Source organism: Pangasianodon hypophthalmus, chromosome 18 (assembly GCF_027358585.1).
Source record: "Pangasianodon hypophthalmus isolate fPanHyp1 chromosome 18, fPanHyp1.pri, whole genome shotgun sequence".
Classification (NCBI taxonomy): Eukaryota; Metazoa; Chordata; class Actinopteri; order Siluriformes; family Pangasiidae; genus Pangasianodon; species Pangasianodon hypophthalmus.
In genome coordinates, this window is record NC_069727.1 from 3,191,149 (window position 1) to 3,214,044 (window position 22,896).

The 22,896-nt window shown below is 38.9% G+C and overlaps 1 protein-coding gene across 4 annotated transcripts in view; it reads right to left on the reverse strand.

Annotated features, from left to right (window-relative positions):
• Window positions 1-22,896, reverse strand: part of sox5 (SRY-box transcription factor 5) — a 242,769-nt gene that overhangs the window by 136,061 nt on the left and 83,812 nt on the right. For all 4 annotated transcript variants that reach the window (XM_053241889.1, XM_053241886.1, XM_053241887.1 and 1 more), the window contains one exon: window positions 21,030-21,102. The gene's annotated coding sequence lies outside the window, so the exon portion shown is untranslated. The remainder of the gene's footprint in view (window positions 1-21,029; window positions 21,103-22,896) is intronic.

The window sequence follows — 22,896 nt, forward strand, 5'->3', positions numbered from 1 at the left end:
GTGTGTGTGTGTGTGTGTGTTTTGTCTCTGAGTCGCTTCTTATCTTGCTCTCTGTTCAACAGGACACAGTTCTTGTAAGTAAGTATAGGTGGGTTCCTATGTGCAAAGGGTGTGGAGGTATTGTGTCAGTGTGTGTGTGTGTGTGTGTGTGTGTGTGTGTGTGTGTTTAAGGTAAGGGTGAGATGGAGGACTTTAGACGACGTTAGCGAGTGAAAGGCTCTTTGTGAAGGGGGGGCAAGACGAGAGGAAAGGGGTCGAGGTGGAGGGGAGGCGAGGCCTCCAGGATAATGAACTTCATTGTGTTTTGTTTGAGGAATGCGTCGAGGTATGGTTCAAATCAATGCCCCGCACCCTGCCATTGTCCCCACCCTGCCACCCCCACCTTCCAGAATTGGTACACTCCGCCACCCCCCACCATCTAGCTTGCACTCGAACTATAAAAAGGGGTTAAATCAAACTAAGAAAGTGTGTAATATATAGGGCAGACCTCAACCCTGCTGTATTTGGCCTTAATTAGAACCGACTCAAACAGCGGGCCAGTAAATTAGTACTGTAACCATGCCCGAGCTTGGGAATCAACAGAGGAGGACTCGACAGTCAAAGGGCAGAGGCTGAGAGATTAAAAGCTGCCTTGAGAAGCTGACAGACCAACCACACACACACACACACACACACACACACACACACACACGGCCTCACCTGGCAGGCAGCTTGCTAAGAGGGGGTAAGTAGGGAGGGGGGAGGTGTGCGAGTGAGAAGCTTCGGATTGACTACGTTTAATTAGTGTCAGTGGATCGGTCCCAGCGGAGTCGACTAATTAAAGTCTAACGCGTAGATGTAATTACCTGCAAGCGCTGAACATGTTTCATTTAACACGAACCTCCTGTTTGAAATGGCGCTGCTCCTACGCACCGAGCAGGTACAGCCTGCTCGCGATCATACAGACCGTGTGATGCAGCAACTCCGGAAGTTGATGCACAAAAGCGCCTGGTGTTTGAGCTCCCTTCTAAAGGCCTTGTGGTTATAAAATGATCTCCACAAGAGGGCCAAGACTTTTACCTCATGATACCAAAATGAGTAATTGAATATTAATCAATCAGGAATGTCACAGAACATTTTAATTAAATCTATTTATGTTGTGCTGCTAGCAATAAACATCTTGTGCTGAGGTTTATGTGTAGACCAGAAGCGCACATGACTCAGTGCTCAGTGCTCGCAGAAATGAAGTGCTCTCACTGCTCTGCACTCGCAAAACATCTTTACAAATTCACAACCCCTTGTGCTCAATTTATAATGACCTCACTCACAGATGACGCTCTCAGGTCAGCCGCACTCGCGCTCTCTATTAAAGATACCATTTAAACACCACGAGATCAGGTCACTTGTATTGTAGGAAGATGCTGTAATGCTTCCTCTTGATATTTGCTTTGATTAACGTCATTAATCCTACCTCCAGATTACTGTCACTTCACGTAGGCTGTTCAATAGCACGACAACGTACACATAGTATCATGCGGTATCAGACGCTGGTATCAAGGCATTTTTTTATGAGTACGAGTATGAGTAAATGAGCATGATATCAATGTATCCCTAATTTTAACCCAATTCCTTCTAAGCACCTTGATGACAATAATCTTTGTGCAAGATTTTTTTTTTCCAGCACCAGCTAGCCGAAGAGAACCAAAACAGAGAAGCTGCGGACAATGAAATTGGACCTAGACTGCGCCCCTGAGTGCCCCCACTGATCTCGCTATTACTGGGCCACTTTTCCCAGCAGTCAATGGTGCAGACGGACCTCTAAGCTCGCTCTGAGCGCAGCAGTGGCTCTCCTCTGTACAGTCACTCTGTGGTCGCGTCACATCATTTAAAAGTTCATTTTAATTGATTTCCACCCTGGGAACATGCTTTTCTGCTCAATGGAAGCCTTTTTCTCTCTCCACGTAACGCACTCTCCGACTGTTTTTTTTTTTTTCCCCTGCTGCTGTGTGAGTGTGTGTGAATGTGTGTACATCTAAGTGCGCTTTTTTTACCCTTTCCCTTTCTCTCTTTCTTTGGGTTTTGTCGAAAGTGCATTAGCTTCCAAACAGAGTAATGTGCGTTCGATTGTGAATCGATAGCACTCACCTCCCTGCAAGTAGACATGGAGGTTGGGAAGGGGAAAGTGTGTTTGTAAACAGTGCCATGGTAACCGTGGCTACTGAGAAATAGGAGCATTACCTTGAGGAAAAGGTCGCTTTTTTTTTTTTTTTTTTTTTTTTTTTTTTTTGGTCTGACCAGCATTGCAAATACCTACATGCATGTAGTAAGAGGAGAAAAAAAACCAGCAAACTCCGATTTCTTGCTGAGAATAGAGACAAAAAGCCGTGTGAACAATCTGAGAGAGGAGGGACAGTGATCTCCAGGTCATCAGTGCCCTCTTTATCTTACTGTTCTTTCCGCTTTTGTCCTATTCAGGATGAAAAAAACCAATGAGCTTTGCATGTTTGAACTCTAACAATAAGGCCATTGTCATCCTCTAGCGGTCATGTGCAATGAGACGGCGATGTTTAGAGCTGATTAAAAGGCATGACACTGCATGACATTAGCTTAGTGCTGTGTTTTGTTAGGAAGATCAAACGAGAATACTAGTGCCTTCGACTATCCTTGATGTTCTTTCAACCTAGACTAATGATGTAACCGAATACAAATACGTTATTTGGGATAAACAGATATAAATACAGATATAAATGGGAGATGCACTATTTGTTTTGTTCTGCTGGTTGAGGCTAGAGATGTGCAAGATGTGCATCGGGACTGGGATTCCGCAACAGATGCAACAAACAAGTTTGTGAGACAAATAACGACTACGTTCATAAAAACAGTCCTGCTCTCATCTCTAGTTAAAACTAATTATGACCTGGAGTGATGTAGCTGTCAGAGCCAGAATTCGCACACCAGACCGACACTGCTGCATTCCAACATCTGGGATTTTCCAGTGATACTGGTAGGGTTCATGTTTAATTTTATCAAATTAAGAAACACAGAGCTTTCTGGCTTCGGCCACTTCGGGTTTAAATACAGATACAGAAAAACCCTTGCGTCATTGTGTTACCTCTTTACTAAGCTCTAAAGAAGCACTTTCTCCAGCTAGTCATCATGTTTAATAACTATATATGGCATGTACACCTCAAGATTCACATTTGCGTGCTAATTTTGTGTGAATTACCATGAATACCAGTGTATGAAATCACACAAAGCACATCCATCATGGCTACTGAAAGGTGGTATGTCTCTTTCCCCTGGGCTACAATGTGCATTTCTTAAAACTGCACAAACAAGTCATAAAAATACCAGAGGGACACATGAAATCCCCGTACTCCCCACCCCGACTCAGGCTCGTGCACTCTCTGCTTCTTTGTGACAAAGAATTCCATTCAGCGCTGAGTGACTTCTCTTATGACGCATGGACCGACTTAACGCACAATAGCAGTTGCGGAAACAAAAGGCAGATTATTAAGTTGGAGAAAAAAAGTGGGGGGATGACAGAGAGAGAAAGAGGGAGAGATAGAGCCAAAGAGAGAGAGAGACAAAAGACAAAACGTGGCAGTTCACTATGGGCAGTCGCACATCTGGTGACCATGTGTGGCTGAGATTGAGTGCTAATGATGGTCTTCCTGAACTCCGCACAATTAGCTAGACCCAGGGCAAGACCATCCCTCCAAGACCCAAAAGGAGGAGGAGGAATGGGGGGAAATGGGCAAAGCTACCACATCATGATGCAAACCAACCATTCAGGAAAATAACACCTCAAAAACAAAAGAGGGACCTTCTCTGGCTTCTTTGCAAGCTTTGAAGAGAATGAAAGACCTATGGAAACTATGGAAAAATGTGGAGAGTCCAGTCTCAGAAAAAAGGGTACTAAACTCTACCTTTCTGTGTTGATGGTCTGCTACCTTCAAGCATACATCTTTTGTACCTTTAGTATTTAACTTTCACCTAGAAGTGTGCATGTAGTGTACCTCTCTGGCTCTGTCTCTCTTTCTCTTTCTATCAACCCTCATTTTCAGTCAATTTAATAATCTGCCTTTTGTTTCCAAAGCTGCTATTGTGCATTACATTGGTCTGTGTGTCGTAAGAGCTACATATGCGCGTCATTAGATCTAGCTCTAAAAGGTAATTATGGTCAAATTCTAAACCATAAATCTTTTTTAAAGATACACTATGTCCACATTGGGAAGCATGATGGTGCCTCACAGCTCCTGGCTTCAATCCTGAGCTAGAGTTGCTGTCTTTGTAGCGTGTGGAGTTTTCCCAGGGTCTGCGTGGGTTTCTCCCCAGGTTCTCTGGTTTCCTCCCACTGTAAAAAACATGCGAATGAATGAGTGTGTGCATGGTGCCCTGAGGTGGGCTGGCATTCCTTCCAGGGTGTATTCCGTCCTTGAGATAGGCGCTGGACTCTGACCAGGATAAATGGTTACTGAAGATGAATGAATGAATGAATATATCCATATTCCAAGGTGAAAGATACACATTGAAAGTACAATAGATAATGGTACCACCAAAGCAATAAGGAAAGGTACTGTTTTTTTTTCTTAGAGTGTATATTCTGCCAAGCCGTCTCGATTGACCTGCAATGGGCGCCTCTCTTTCTTATCAAAGAATCTCATCTCAGCGGTATGGTATTCAGGGGTGGACAATTTTGCAGAAGGTAGCAGCTGTGGGTTGAAACGTGAGCCCAAATGTTAAGAAAAATTAATTTGTTGAATCTAGTGTGATCGGCCGGGTCCCTTCCCTAGTGCACTCTCTGTGGCCTTGATTCATCGGGGGCTGCTGTACACAGTCAAGGTCTTTTGCGAGGGTTTGACGCTGGAAGCAATTACCAGCGCTGAGAAGTTGTCGGAGAAGTGTGGGTGGCTTTGTTCGTTGGAGATTGGCTCCATTGGCGCCGCTATTGATGTGCGCCTCAGATTTCTGAAAGGTGTCAACTGAGCCGACCCCAGGAGGTGCAAACATTGAAAAAGTTTCAGCAAACAATTTGCTTCAAATGGGAAGGTCTCATCATACACTCGGAAACCTGTTGTGTAACTGTGTGTTATAAAACGAATGGAGGGCTCAAGACAATTTGGAAAAAAAGTATCTTTCTTTCTGAGCGATGGTGCTCTCGTGAGAAGAGAGGGAAATATAGAAAGAAGGGAGATAGAGATCAATAAAAGTGTACTTCATCCTCTTTTAGGCCATTTTGATAGATACCACCACTCCTGCCACCATCACCATCCAAGGATTCAAGCAAAAGGGATCAGCAGAAAGAATGAAACTGGGAACTGTGGAATGGCCATTCTGGTTAGTAAAGTGAAAAATTCTATTCAAAAAGGCTTTTGTTAGAGATAGCAAGAACAGACCAATGAAATTCTATATTCATCCTGAGTTTTCGCTGGGAATAAAATACGTTCTGAACGAAACATTGTGCAAACCCCGGACAAAATAAGTGGCATAGTTGAGACATGGTATATGGTTTATCGTGTCTAGTATGTGTGCATCACATGGGTTCCTCTAATCACACTGTCTGTATCTGTATGTATAGTGCTCCAAATATCCGTAGCTGCATTAAGATTTAAACCTAAAGTGGGCGTGGCCTAAACATGACAGTGTGTTTTTTAAAAACTGGAAAAATCCCAGATGCAGAAATGCAGCGCGGTCAGCACGGTGTCAGCATTTTCTTTCCATTCCTTCATCTAGATCCCCACTATTGCCCAACAGTTACCAATCTCAGAGGACAAAGGCCGACATACTTCCTCAGTTATTTGCGATGTCAGTCATAGGGACTTGTTTCGTCTTGGCCATATTTATTGACGAAAAACTACCAGACTCTCTAGCAATAGCTACAAGTCTGGCTTGTGAGACTAGTCTACCTGTGACAGATGTGAGCTAGTTTACCAGGTTTTAACTAGCTGTCTCGCCATGTGCCAACATATAAGTAAAAAACATTACAGTTGGATATTAGCAGTGAGCAATGTTGCTATGCGCTCTGAAACGTCAACAAGTCCCTGATTTTTGTGAACAAATAAATAAAAACATAAAAGTTGTGTCTAGGGACGTGTCTAATCTGCATAAGAATGTATGAATTTCCACAGGTAGAAGCAAAAAAAAAAAGCATAGCATACTGTATTTTGGCTTATTATGTCAAAATTTTTACTATAGCACAGCATATCCAAGGTAACCATGGAAAGGGGTGGGGTCTGAGGTGCTTCTAATTTACATAAGCATTTATATACATAGATCTTGGAATTTCTAATGAAAGTGAAGGTGTAGAAATGTTCCTGGGTTGTTGTTTTTTTTTTTTTTTTTTGAGTAATTTCTCAGGCATTAAAAACTAATTACACAATATATTGTTAAATAACAATTAAAAAAGTTCAAAATGACACTATAAATGTAAAATCTCATTAAATTTTAAAAATCACATCTTGCTTTCATTTGTTATGCTTCACTCAAGCAGAATAAAACACTCACTCGGGCAGTATAATACACTCTAACATGGGCATTATATTTTATTTCATAATAATGACTATCTCAGAATTCTGACTTATGTAATAGTTTTGAATTACCGTAGAATGATTTTTTTTTTTTTTGGAGTTGTTCTCTGGAGTTGTTCTCTCCAACTTGTGACTTATCTCATATTTCTGACTTATTATCTCAAACCCATGACTTATTATATCACACTTTTAGCTCAAAATTTTGACCTATTATCTCAAACTCATGACTTATCTCAAAATTCAAACTTATTTCATCCTTGCAACATATCTCAACATTCTAACTCATCTAATCTAGCTTAACATCGCAAAATTCCGACTTATCCTCTCAAATTTGTGACTTCTAAACCACCTCACACATCTCTACCTGTGGCAAATGCAAGCTAGCTTACTAGTAGTTAGCTAACTGCCTTTAAGCTAACATATTAATATTAGCGACTAATCATTTTTGATTGTTATGCTATAATAATGCTGATGAAACTAATATTTTAAAATGCTAACTTTGAACAATGCTAACTAAAGAAGTGAAGTGACATGTGGCCAAGTATGGTGACCCATACTCGGAATTTGTGCTCTGCATTTAACCCATCCAAGTGCACACACACAGTAGTGAACACACACACACCCGGAGCAGTGGGCAGCTTTTTTTGCTGTGGCGCCCGGGGAGCAGTTGGGGGTTCAGTGCCTTGCTCCAGGGTCTCAAAGGCGAGAGCGCTGGTCATTCACTCCCCCACCTACAATCCCTGCCGGACCCGAGACTCGAACCCACGACCTTCAGGTTGTAAGTCCGAAACTCTATCCATTAGGCTAGTCATAGTGGTATTAGAGCTGTTTAGAATGGAAGCAGGGCGTGAGGGTGTGTCCATATTCATGTATATTCATAGATTCTGGCATTTTTTAATTAGGCTAAAGGTATAGTCATAGTTCTAGAACATTTTTCATTTATTTTTAGGGAAAGTGTGTGTGTGTGTGTGTGTGTGTGTGATGGCTGAAACATGCAGTTTTGGCAGGGAAACTAGTTACCATCTGCTGATGCTTTGTTTTTCCAGATCTGAGACAATGATGAAACAGCTGTAGGTATCGGTGTGTGTGTGTGTGTGTGTGTGTGTGTGTGCGTGAGCGTGTGGCTCTTCGCTCACACTCTCAGCAGAATTTAAAGCTACAAACCCACCTGCTTGGTGGGTTCAGAGGTGTGTGATGTTCAGAGGTGTGTGATGTTCAGAGGTGTGTGTTGTTCAGTAATAGAGTGGCAGAGTGGCTCTTCAGTAACAGCGTGTTTGACATGCGCCGCACTTCCTCTCCGGGTTCTGTCCCATTCACTCCGACACGAGTCAGAACAAAGCAAATTAACCTTGAAGCCTGAACAGCTCTCATTCGCCTCCAAACCAGCATTAGAGCAGTGATTAAGGATGATTGATTGCGGTTTAATTCGCCGGCAAAAAATAATTGCGTCCGTTGTTTCATTTTCAATCTTCATTACGACACGAGCACCGGCAGAGGAGACTGACAGCAAAGTCAAGGGGCCTCACAAGAGGAGGACCGTCCTCTCACATCACCTCGGCACTGGCTGCTGCCGCGGAGGCGTTGATGGGAGTGTAAAGAGTTTCAGGAAGAGTTTCAGATGTCACATTTATTCCTGAAATAATGTCTAAGGGCTTAGAGGAATAATACAGCAGGTTCTAAAAAAATCCTTTAAATTTTGACAGCAGAATATCTCAAGAATTGGAATCTCATAATGTTGATGTACGATCTCAAAACCTTGACTTATTTTATCTAAATTTTGTCCAGTTTTGAAGATTGACTACAATTCTAACAGATGTACTCTCTCAGAAATCAGAAGATCAATTTTTAACGTTATAAATTTGTAATAAAAGTGATTTTTACTGACTGATTTAATACAGGGTGTTAGCATTATAGCATGAGCGTTAACAGTAAGTTGTTAGCGTTTGGAAGAAATATGGAATAATTAGATGTTATAAAGCTATAATGACTACATGATTAGATGTTATAATGACTACATGATTAGGTGTTATAATGAGTACATGATTAGACATTACAATGTTATAATGAGTACATGTTATAATGAGTACATGATTAGATGTTATAATGACCATATGATTAGACGTTATAATGACCATATGATTAGATGTTATAATAAGTACATGATTAGACGTTATAATAAGTACATGATTAGATGTTATAATGAGTACATGCTTAGATGTTATAATGAGTACATGATTAGACGTTATAATGACCATATGATTAGACGTTATAATGACCATATGATTAGACGTTATAATGACCATATGATTAGACGTTATAATGACCATATGATTAGACGTTATAATAAGTACATGATTAGACGTTATAATGACCATATGATTAGATGTTATAATGACCATATGATTAGACGTTATAATGACCATATGATTAGACGTTATAATAAGTACATGATTAGACGTTATAATGACCATATGATTAGATGTTATAATGACCATATGATTAGACGTTATAATGACCATATGATTAGATGTTATAATAAGTACATGATTAGACGTTATAATAAGTACATGATTAGATGTTATAATGAGTACATGATTAGATGTTATAATGACCACATGATTAGATGTTATAATGACCACATGATTAGATGTTATAATGAGTACATGATTAGACGTTATAATGACCATATGATTAGATGTTATAATGAGTACATGATTAGATGTTATAATGACCATATGATTAGACGTTATAATGACCATATGATTAGATGTTATAATAAGTACATGATTAGACGTTATAATAAGTACATGATTAGATGTTATAATGACCATATGATTAGATGTTATAATGACCATATGATTAGATGTTATAATGAGTACATGATTAGATGTTATAATGACCACATGATTAGATGTTATAATGAGTACATGATTAGATGTTATAATGACCATATGATTAGATGTTATAATGAGTACATGATTAGATGTTATAATGACCATATGATTAGATGTTATAATGACCATATGATTAGATGTCTTGAATAATTATGAAGTATCAACTTATAAGTTCTAAATGTAGACTTTTGTTGTCTATGGTATCTTAAATTTTTATACACCCAAATTTGATTGATGGATTGATTGATTGAATGAGTGATCAATTCAGTGACAAACCTTGATTAGCTGATTGATTTATTGATGTAGCTACTGATTTACTAATCAAATTATTTACTGACCTCAGTTAATTGATTGATTGCTTTACTACAGTTGATTGATTGACTGACTGCTTTACAAACTGATTACTTTATTACTGTTTAATTACTGACCAACTGATTGGTCACTTGATTGATTGATTGATTGATTGGTTGATTGATTGATTGGCTTACATGATTTACTGATAAAGTGACTGACAAACATTGAAAAAAAAAATGTATAAAAAATTGATTTCTTACTAATTTACCGATCAACTGACATTAAGTATTGTATTGATTTTACTGACTAGTTGGTTGGTTGATTTATGAACCAATTAATTTACTTAATGCTTAATTACTGAGCAGCTGATTAACATAGATTGACTGATTGCTTGATTGATTGATTTAATGATTGCTTGCTTGCTTGCTTGCTTGATTGATTGATTGATTGATTTTAATTGATTAATTTACTAACCACCTGACTGACACCTTTGTGAAATCATAAGTTACACAGAATATATGCTTGAAATGTAATGAGTGTAAAACCAAATAAAATGTTGTGTTTTTGTTTTTTTTTTGAGATAAGATAACTGATGTTTCCATCAGTGGGCATGTTAATATCTCCAGTGGGGATGTTTTTTTTTGGACTTTCCAACCATCTGTTTGTCATTATACACACATAAACACACACTCAGAACATAAAAGCACACAGTCAGGTTCGGTTATTTCAGTTCAACACCACAAACACCACAAACCCCTCCTCCTGCTGGTGGCAGGATCCCCGAGCTTCTGTGTCACGTCTTAGCATTAAGAAGCTTGACTGCTTGCTTGCTTGCTTGCTTGATTGATTGATTGATCGATTGATTGATTGACTCGCTTACAGACTCACTGACTGACTGATACTGACTCCCTGATGTCTTTACGAGCTGCCTGTTGGTGTTGAAAAGCCCACAAAAGCCCATTCGGTGCATTGTATGTCCTGTGCATTTGAATGGCTGGACTTTTCTAAAAGTCACTAATGAAAAAGTTTAGCTTTGCTGAGTGACACAGGCTGACTCCTTGTCTTATCCAGAGGCCCCTGAGTCGAAGCGAGAGAGAGGAAGAGTTCAAGTCAGGCTCATCTAATCGACTTCACAATCCATGTTTCCTCCTCTCCAGAACAATGGAGGTCACTGAAGGGACCCCGGATCTGTCAGTAGCGCCTCGCGGATTGAGTGAGAAAAGCAGTCTGGCGTGGTGAAGAGGTGACTTAAGGCAATTATGTCTTTCTCCTTGACTGAGTGCTAGTGCAAAAAGTGCTAGCAAAGTGTGTGAAGTAAAACATAAAAAAGTCGATCGTGCAGCCGATTCTGAGTGACCTACTGAAACCATTTCATACAAATATCAGTTTAGTGTTAAAAGAGGAGGTTAGAGCATCGTTTTTAATCGGAGACTCTGACTGAATACAGAAGCAAGAGATCATTTTGTAGAAGTTTAGTTTATATGGAGGTTTGAATTTTTTTATTTTATTTGTAGGCCTTGCAGTGAGCACTGAGGTCAAAAAGGAAGCAAAAAAGAATAAGAAAAGTTGCATTAAGGTACAATCTGGATGGGATAAATTTTGTGTTTAAGTCATGTGACTAGAATTTACACAAAATCAGAGAGTATAAATTAGAGATGAGAAGGTCAAGCATGTTTGCATTTATTTAAAAATATTGCCTAGACGTCTCAATACATTTTTTTTGATAGAAAAATTTGGTTTTTTTCCCCTTAAAGTGAAAGAGAAATTCCTTCTTTTATCTGAGTGGAACTTTTTAATTATTTTGCATTATATTATACAATAATTTTTATAAAAGGTGCCAATAATTATGGAAGTCCCTATATATTACCTGGGGTTATATCTATAGGTCACTTTCTAATAGATAAAATATAGTGTAACTGGCATGTTATCAGATTGGATGAGACTCAAATCAAAGTGTTACAGCGGTGCAAAAGTTTACACCCCCATCCCCTTACTAATGTAAAACTAATCCTGATCAAATAGGGCTCAATAGCGAGAGATATAGAGTGTGATAGCCCTGAGTCAGTGGACTGCACACACACACACACACACACACACACACACACACGCTGAAGTGTGTGATGAAAGAACCATTTTGTTCGTCCTATCCACGCAGCTGTCTTAACGGCCATCGTCACACACACTCACACACATACACAGAGGATCCAGTCTGGAGGGTGAGAGTAATGAAAAGAAGGAAAAGAGAGCGAGAGTAATGAATGCCGCTCCTGTTTCTTTAGCGCTGTCTCAGACTTGCGCACGAATAAACAGGAAATGCAGCTGCGCGCAACACCCGTTCCCCTTCGTCCCAAAATACACCACATTCCTCCAGTGGCTCAGGTCCCTACATCACTCCAGCAGACCACAGGCAGAGAGAAAAAGGAGAAAAAAAGCAGAAAAAGAGATTCTTAGAAACATCTCTACCCGTAGACGACCCCGCCCTTCCACCCCGTTATACGTCTTTGTACTCTGCGCTTGATAGTTAAGATTCTGGACATGCAATCGGGCTATTTTACTGTTTTACTAATCCCCCCTTTCTTTAAAGCGCACGGAGCAGAATGGTGGCTTTGTGGCAGGCGACATTCGGGTAAAAAGGGACTCTACAGTACCAAATTGAGGTCAAGCACAGACAATGGCTGCCCTTCAGCATTTATTCATGCACAACCCCACAACTCTATCAAACGTGTCTCTCTCTTTTCTTCTCTCCATCACACGGCGCAACAATGAGAGCGTCCTCCCAAGCGGACCACCGGCCTCTGTGTTACAGTCACACCGCTCTCTCTCTCTCTCTCTCTCTCTCTCTCTCTCTCTCTCTCTCTCTGTGTCTCTTTTTCTCGAGGACTCCCCCTGACAAGCCCACTGAAAGCTCTGCTAAAGAGCACTAGATCAAACCACATTTACTGAGACTTCACACAGATTTTTCCTGCTTCGGCTCCCGAAACACAATCAGTTGCGGAGCCCAAATAGCGCTGCATACGTTTTGTTGTTGTTGTTTTTTGTTTTTTTTCATTTGTTCACTGACACAAATATATTGTCATGAACCGCCCTCTCAGCGCATCTTTCACTTACCAGTGTAGCAAGAACTAACTCAAAAAGAACTAATTTAACAAATTGCTTGTTACAGGTGTTTATACAAACGACAAGTGTGAGAGTGACGCCCAACGTGTCACTTACGGGAAGGAAGCCATGTTTAAATGTGGTTTGTTGTTTGTGATCGTTTTTCTCGAAAGCCCTGAAGTTCCGATCTCAAAGAGCTTCATGTTTCAGGTTCCTCTGGTCTTGTTTCTGGCCAACAGAGTTTTGTGTAAAACACTTCCGTGTTTTAAGTGATTTCGTATCACATCAATACCAGCGTGATTTATTATGATCCTAAATAACGAGAACTAATTTAATAAAGTGCGTGTTTCAGGTGTTTAATTTTCACAAAGAATAATTGTGAGAATGACGTCCAACGTGCAAAGCAGTGGAATTAAACAAGGTGTGTAATCATTTTTCTCTAATTGTAACATGTTATATTTTTAGATTTTGTTTCTCTTTATCAATGTTAAATAAATTTTGTTTATGTTTTTATAAATAATATATTATTTTACGTCAAAATATTATTAAAAAAATAAAAATGAAATTATTTTTGCACATAATAACACTATTGGCTATTTGTTAGCAAACCTATGCATATGTCATGATGTATCATGTATTATAAAAATGTTTTTGAGAATCGTGATATTGATATTTGATATTTTTGGCATATCGCCCCACCCCTACAACATGGATGTGAAAATAAAAGTGTGTAGGCATGAGTGCATTATATTCATAAAGTATGTGCGGGTGAAAACAAAAAAGAAAAACAACTTTACTGTGCATTGTGACCAACTTTCTGGTTAATTTAGAATAATAGAATTAAAAAAATATATATATCATAAAAAAATAGTAATTTTGTCTTCATATGGCAGAAACAGGCTTAGACAAATTTAATGCCTGCCTTTCTGTTGTACTAATTTATAAATTAAAACGTGCAATCAGTGCTGAATTGCAGTGATCCAAGAGGAATAAATCACTTCAGGATGTGCTGTTTGAGGAAATTAATCAACGTCCGTGAGGTAACAGTAACTCCGCTTCATCACACCACCTCGTCGTTGGCTATTTTCCTATCACAGCACATTCCCATGTGTATTAATCATCATTTGTCTTCCTGATTTTTCATTTTTAAAATATAAATCCTTAGAAATGTAAATTATACATAGTAGAGTACAGAGACCTGCTGTGCATGGTTAATTGAAATAAATTATACTTTTACATGGTCATTCAGTTACTTTGATGCATCTGCAGCACCTTTAATTTCCAGAATTGAACCAAATTCATTAAAGTACCATGCTCCACACACACACACACACACACACACACTCCATTTCATTCCCACCACCCATAAAACCTCTTTTTATGCAAATTAGCCACTGGTTAACCCCAATCAGAGGGGTCCCAGCTCCCACCTCGCAGCATACCCTGATACAGACACAATCCCACCACCTCTGTAATCTCAGGGGTAATTATAGGGCACTGCATTGTTCTGCTCACAAACCCAGGACGACCTCGGAGACGACCTCGGAGGCTCCGGCTAATCACCTGTGCTAAACCTCACTGCGAAAATCTCTATTAGCGCTGAGATACAGTCAACAACAGAGCCGCATCCCCCTCATTCACCTCCTCTGTTTACTCTTTACATCATGTACAGTACATCCCTGAGGCACCGATCCCACTTTTCACCATTTTCCAAGTGATGTTGATGCGAGATCACATGTTCACAGCATAAAATACAGAACTCCTCACAACAAAAATCCAATCCAGGCCAGGATTGGATTCTCAGCATCGGATCAGTGCATCCCTACAGGAGATACACACTACCTCTCAAACGTCTCACCAACAACGTTGTCTCATCAGTTATTAGCCTAAAGAGTGTCAACTTTCACTTTATATTTTGAATATCGTCAAATTCTTGTGGTTGATTAATTTTCTATAACAGCAGCTCGGACAGCCTCACAGGTTTATATTAATGTTATCGTTTCTATGGTAACTGCTCATTCACAGGGACACCAGACGCTCTACTTATAATAAACTATTTAAAAAACATGTAATCGTTGTTATGGCGAAGTTTTCTGTGAGGAGATGTTTATTTACCATTTATGGAAGGAGTCTCCAGTGTCATTGCTTTTTTTTTAAAATCAGAGATATATGTGTAATTATGTTGCATTGTGGGATTGCCTTATTGATTAGAAACCATATTTACATACTGTATATAAGATTAATGACTAATGTGTGTTATTTTCTCTGCTTTGCTGTACTGTAAACTTGGTTAAATCAGACGAGAGTGAGTTGATTGAAGCATCTACTCGCCTTTGGTGTGTGTATTTTTTTTTTCAACATTTGCTAACATTTGCCAGCTAGTGTATTAACAGTGTGTTTGTTGTGTTTCTCTGAACTTTTGTCCTTTAACTGAAGCTACATTTGGATCCTTCATTAGTAAATTTGACATCTCATTCTCCTCGGCTAGTTGTGACAAAGTTATAAAGCTATAAACACGTGAAAAAGCTATAAACCTGTGATAGAACGAAACAATATCTAGCTACTGAACTAACTAGATTCTGGTGGACGGGGTTTATGTACCTGGTCATGGATAAGAGGTGTGTTCAAGGAGCAAACAATCATCTTTTTGTAATTCACTTGTAACTACTAGAAGCCAAATTCTACCACTGTACCTTTAATTCTACCCATTGTACCTTTAATTCTACCCATTGTACCTTTAATTCTACTCATTGTACCTTTAATTCTACCCAATGTACCTTTAATTCTACCCATTGTACCTTTAATTCTACTCATTGTACCTTTAATTCTACCCATTGTACCTTTAATTCTACTCATTGTACCTTTAATTCTACCCAATGTACCTTTAATTCTACCCATTGTACCTTTAATTCTACCCACTGTACCTTTAATTCCACTCATTGTACCTTTAATTCTACTCATTGTACCTTTAATTCTACCCAAGGTACGTTTATTTCTACTCATTGTACCTTTAATTCTACCCAAGGTACCTTTAATTCTACTCATTGTACCTTTAATTCTACCCACTGTACTTTTAGTTCTACCCAAGGTACCTTTAATTCTACTCATTGTACCTTTAATTCTACTCATTGTACCTTTAATTCTACCCATTGTACCTTTAATTCTACTCATTGTACCTTTAATTCTACACATTGTACCTTTAATTCTACCCATTGTACCTTTAATTCTACTCATTGTACCTTTAATTCTATCCACTGTACCTTTAATTCTACCTGTTATACCTTTAATTTTCAGCATTGTACCTGTAATTCAGCCCATTACCTTTAATTCTACCCAAGGTACTTTTAGTTCTACTCATTGAACCTTTAATTCTGCACATTTTACCTTTAATTCTACATATTGTACCTTTAATTCTACGCATTGCACGTTTCAGCCTATTTCTGTGTAGGACAGTGCTGTTTATGTTGTTAGCATTAAAAATGGACACCAGACAATACACAAACTCCTCTGAGCCTCAAGTGTGTGTCGGGACTGGAGGGAAATAAATTTTTCATCTGCACCGTCCTCTGAGGACAAGTGAGTGTTGACTGAGGGACAGTAACGCATCGGCCGTTATTTTTAAGTGAAAGACAATGGACTCGTCCACTAATGTCCTGTGACAGCGGAACCATAAAAAGAGTTGAGAAAGCCTGACCTGGCATCTGAGAGGAGGACATCGTGCACAGTGGCACCTGCATTTCATCACACTAACTTTCCCACACACACACACACACACACACACACACACAGTCATCTATAATTCACTCCAGTGGCCTGTAGGATGTCTCTCCCCTGGGGGTCACTAACCGCAGGGATGGGCGGATTAATATTTTAAAAGCACATGACAAAATGGAACAGGATAAATAAATAAACTAAAATGGCCTCTGGATGCGCAGTCAGCATGTATCCATACACACACACACACACACACACACACACACCCCTTATCTCTTATTTTTATTAAGTTAGTAGGTTGTTCTATAGAAAAAAACCTGACAAGCAACGTAACATTCGTGCAATCTTCTAAAAACATCTGCACTAAAGTTTTGCTACACAATGTTATTAGAACGTTAGCGAAACAACGTTCCCAGTAACACAGCAACAGACTAGTGTAAAGGTTTCTTGATATAAGAATGTTGCAGGAATGTTGTAGAAACGTTTATAAAAGACATTAAAGAACATTCTTGGAATCTACATATATCTTGACAGAAAAAAAAATAATTTAAGTCCTTTAATTGGACTGGTTAGCTAGTTTTATTATTATTATTATTATTATTATTATTATAGATTCCCTAACAACAGACCATGGCAAGGATGAGGCTTTGTGTTTCTCCAGTATTTGATGACACAAATCTCCTTATATTCAGACTTCATATTGGATTTTCCCACTTGCCCCTGGAGCTGCGACCTGATTGGTCAGCGATTAAAAAAAAAAAAAAAAAAAAGCTCATGATATAACTCAGTGCTTTTCTGGAAAGTTTTGAGAAGTGCTGCACTGTGTTGAAAAAATAGTAATGGGAACAACTTTGAAAAGAGATTTCGTGTGTTTGTGTGTGTGTGTGTGTGTGTGTGTGTGTGTGTGTGTGTATGTGTGTGTGTGTGTGTGGACGGGTGTGACTGATCAGAAATCTGAGGATGTGTGTCATGTGACTGGTCAGGGTGATGTGGTCTGTAGTTCGCTAGCTGGCTGAGGATCTTGGGAAATGGAGTTCTATTTTATTGACTGGCGCAGGTTGAGATGTGATTCGCTGAGGATCCTGGGAAATAGATTTTGTGTAACGTTTGTGCAATGTTGCAAAAATGTTATCTGGAATAAAGGTGTGCTTCATGATGTTATTTCCTGCACAATGTTCAAACGAACGCAGAGGTGTTAGTGTTAGGACGGTTACAGACTCTACACAAGTCAGCACTCACAACGACTCAAGGGGCTGCACAAAGGGCATTCTAACACAATTTTGTGTTTCCAAAATGCAACACACTGTCATGCAATGCAACACATTGTTCCACACGTTACCAGTAGAAGTGTTTTTTGTATATATGTAATGCGTATATATATGAAAATTATGTAACAGAGCTTAGTGTTTCTACAACTCAGGAATGTTGTAGGAACATCGTTTAAGAGCAATCAGACTATATGACAGCTGTGACGCATCGTTCTGGTTTGTACCCAGACATTTTTCTGGGGTCGACCCCCAGGGTTGTTGCAGTGGTAGAGTAATAATGACATTTGGGAGACATTTATTTCTGCTTCCCATGAGAAAATATTTGTGTCTTGATCAAATTCTTGATAACTGAAGTTACATATGATTGTGTGTGTGTGTGTGTGTGTGTGTGTGTGTGTGTGTGTGTGTTTATGTAACAGTGTGTCTCTTCTCGTGATCATTATTTAGACTTTTGGTTTAGCGTTGAATATTAGACAGCAGATGACCTTGACTGGGTAAAGACCTTGTGTCAGGGAATATTGATGACATCAGACAGGGCTACAGAACCCCTCTGCTGGTAGAGAACTTTCCCATGATGCTCCTGTCTTGGCTCTAGAGTCAGTACAAAGCTACAGGAGGTCATTTGCTGCTCTGGAATGGCATCTCACTAAAGAAATTTAACTGAACATGTTAACTTCAAAAAAAAAGAGAGAGATAGTGAGAGAGAGCTCCTGTTTCTTTGTGTCTTTCTCTATTCTTTGCTCCACAAGCATGTGTGTGTGTGTGTGTCCATGTGCGAGCGTGCATCTATAATTACGCGTGTCCTCGCTATCTGCACCTCTCTCCTTCAGCTCATTGGCAGACTGGCTGAGCTCAAACTGTTCAGCTGCGCCCGTTCCAAACCCAATAATTACAGCTTGTCAGAAAGAATTAATTTTCTCATTTCTCACAAAGATGTGTAAAAATTACCATGTTATTATACACCGGCACTCTCCGGAGGCACGCACCAAATTTAATTTAGAATTCTTCCTGCACATTAAATTAAATCCATAAATAAGAGTTTAGGCATCAGCGGGGAAGCATATGTTCGTTAGGCCGAACAGGCTGCCTGGCCTCGCGCTAATGTCTATTGTAATGTTTTAATAGCTCACGCCTTCTAAGCACCAATAAATTCCCGTGATCATGAGGGCCAGAGACTGTCTCTGTGCTCCTGCTGCTGGAAAACACAGAATCTGTTTCTCCAGTCTTTAAGATATTACCTTGTTTTATAATCTTTTTTTTTATGAAACACTATCAATAATAAAGGACATTTGTTCCTCAAGCTAACAGAGAACATTATCAAAACGTTCAATAACGAATTCAACAGGTTCGCAGGTCAGACTGTAAGGTTCCACATGCACAATTAAATCCTTTAATAAGAATGTTATTCAAACAACGTTACAGAAATGTTAGTGATAACATTGTAGAAACGTTTGCAGGTGTTGCATAAAAACATGATAAGAAAATCCAGAAAACTTGACAGAGTGAGTGTTCTTTAAAGCACAAATTCCTAAAATTACAGCATTACGAAGACATAAAAGTTACTATTACCAACCCAAAGTTTGATTATTTTCCTACAACAGTACATCCCGAAGTGTTTTTTCCACAGCAATTTGCCAAAAATTACAGATTTTTTAAATTAAAAATCAACACTTCACTCTTTTTATACATTTCTAGTTATTTTTAATGTTGTGTAACATCCACGAAACAACTTCTCACTTACGTTATAGCAGCTTTATAAACTGTCGTTTCCTCACCAGCGTCTTTGTTTTCTTTTTCTCGAGGTTAATAAAACTTCCATAAATATTAAATAAACGTCTCCTTACTTTAAGAAAACGTCACCATATCGACGGTTACACGTTTTTGACTCACTGTGAATTCGCTGTTACTATAGAAACGATAAGATTAAGCATTAAACAATACAAACCTGTGATTTGCAGCTGTCACAGCTGCTGCTCTAGAAAATTACTTAACACTTTCTGACCAATCAGATTTGAGAATTCAACAGTGCAGCGGTGTAAAGATTTGCGTTTTAGTGTTTGTTTTGTGTTTTAGACTTGAATGAGGACTGCGCTCCACAGCCAATCATAACTAACCTCAGCAGCTCCTATTAAGACGTGAACATCGCTATACGCCTCAGAGGCTGTTTGTTAATAATACATTCCTCCAAGGCTGACACTTTAACATGCACTAAAGTAAGCAGAGAGTAGATGAAGTTAATATTGCTATATGCTTCAGAGGCTGAGAGATGATCCGGAGTTGCAAGAAAAAGTTAGTGAACCCTTTGGAATAACCCGGATTTCGGCACTAATTACTCATAAACTGTGTAATCATCTAAGTCATAATGCATTCTGAACTGAACTCATAGAACAAAAACAACTGGAGTTTTATTTATGTCTTTATTGAATGCACCGATTAATCGTTCACAGTCCAGCCTGGAAAAAAGTATCAGTTATAGTTTCCATAGCAACAACTAATTGTTGTTTTCTCTGAGATGGAACATTTACAGAAGGAGTCTCCAGTGTCAGGGCTTTGCAACAGAAAAGTCTTCACTGAAACTACACTACATTGCTGTAGTATGTAAGAAGTAACTCTACAAGCTTTTAGTGGCGTAGTTGTGATTCAGTCCGGTTGCTTTATGTTTGAGGAATGTTTTCTGAACGTTAAATTTTTTTTTACAGAACGTTTGATCTGTCAATTTTTCTGGACTTTGTTATAACTTCATACTTATAACTGTTTCTACACTGTTTACGGATTGCTAGCACTAACGCTTCTGTAACATTGTCTGAGTAACGTTCTAATAACGTTCTAATTAACAGAACTGAACGTTCTGATAACGTTCTCTGTTAGGTGGGTGAACTTGTATGTACTTTGTTGATAATGTTTACTAAAACCTATAGCTAACATTTATTTGTTTGTTTGTTTGTTTGTTTGTTTTTCTGCCACTAGGATTACATCATTGATTACTTTCCTATAACTGCACACCTCATTGTGTTTTTTTCTTACCTCGTGCACGACAAAAACTGGATATTTACGAAGTGTATTTGGCGACTGGACCATGAGTCGATTAGAGGGGTTAAGATTAATATCTTACACACTGCACACCACAGGATGATCTGGGAAGTTAATATTTTAAAATCGAGACACGTTTTCTGATCACTGGGACACAGGAGGGGCAAATCAGCCCTAAAATCAGTCCGGCCATAATGGAAATGTCTACTGAGATAAATACTCACCAGTGAGCCCCTTGCTGTACTGGTCTCTGTGAGGTCGAGTCTGTAGAATGTTCTGGATTTTAATTCAACTCAACTGCAAAAAGACAAAAAAATGAAAGTTTATGTTAGACATCATCATGAGGCACGTTTCCTTACTGTTTGGAATTGTGGGAAATCAATCAAATTTGGGTCACTTGTGTCAAGTTGATCTCTTGCTCCAAACTCGGGGACTCAGATGTTTTTGAGCTGCTCTTCCTCTTTTTCATAAACATCTTCAACCTCGCTTAATCCTCCTCCTGCAACTTATCAGCGTGACTGTAAATCGCATCGTACTTAACGTGTCCATAGTTTATGGCCTGTAAACATTTAAACGTATCACGTGTTTGTTGAAGCCAGCTGTGAGGACTGCATCCTCCCCCTCTCTCTCTCTCTCTCTCTCTCTTTCTCTCTTTCTCTCTTTCTCTCTCATCTTTTCGGAGTGGACGGATGAGACGGATGAAACACGCTTGGAGTTCTGGGAGATTTCGTAATATTCAGCGGAGCCGCAGACGTGAGGACAAGAAGAGACGTTGTGTAGTCTGAGAAAACTCGCATCTTTCATTACACGTGCTTTTTAATCTTACACGCTGTCCTGTGTAATCCACGGAGAGAGTGTGTGTGTGTGTGTGTAGATGTGTGTGAGAGCATGGGGGAGTTATAAAGCCTTAATGAACTGGTGGTTTGTGCGTCGTAGGCGGTCTTTAGCTTTAATGTATGGCTGAACTCAAAAACGCTAATGTTTAAATAGTTATCGTCTGCTGAATGGCTGAGGTTATATTTATATTATATTTGTTTGTGTAACATTTCAATTACATATAAGCTACAGCTAGTGATGTCACTAAGTAAATCAAACGCCTTCGAATCCAATCACACCCGAGATTAGAGGATGATATGCTACGTGAAAATGTTTAGATAGCTATCTTAGTAAATGTTAGCGATGAACACAATTTCAGTTATTATGGTAAGGTTTTTCGTTAATAGTCTTGGATCTGATCGCACAAACAAACACAAAAACAAACAAACAAACAAACAGCGGAAATGACTATGTGACTTCAGGAGCAGTGAACTAGCCAACTAGCTCCGTTAGCTAAATGTTAGCTAAATTAGGATACTAGAGGTGGCAGGAGGGCATGGGAACATTTGCATATTTGAGAGTTTATGCATACTCATCGATCCTGCCATTGTTATTGAAGGTAAATGTGTAGAGATGTTTCCTGAGTATTAAAAAAATAAATGTATGTCGGCCCCCAGAAAAACTTCAGATGCCTGAATTCTGGAAAACAGCCCAATTTTCAAAGAAAATTGATTATTCTGGTAGTAATACTACTTCAAGAAAACTGAAATAGATTCCACCAACATGACATGGAAATGTTTTCAGATTATTTTCTAACCTTCTCTTGGCGTCTTCCTGTAAAGATCACGTTGCGTTAGTAGGCAGTTAAAAATAACGTAGCTGTAAAAACAGTCATTCTACATAAAGACGTCTATAACTTCGCTAGCTTAGCTAGTTTAGATTTTCGACAGTAAGTGTTGTGTGTATGAAATTTGACCCGAACTCCAATCTGTACAATCAAAATCAATTTATACTTTACTTGAGCTTATTATTGAAATTGAATAGTTGTACACTTACTTAATTTACAATTTACATTTTACGCATATTCCTATTTAGACTTTCAATGCTTCAATACTTGACTTAACAAATCTCTCATCTAGGCAATGACTTTATCATGAATCAGTTTTCAGGTTAGATCAACATAGGAAAAAAAAAAACAGAATCATGTCAATTCATCATCTGCTCTAACCTTCATATGCTACACAGTGTAGTTAGCGCTACAGCTATCCATGTGCG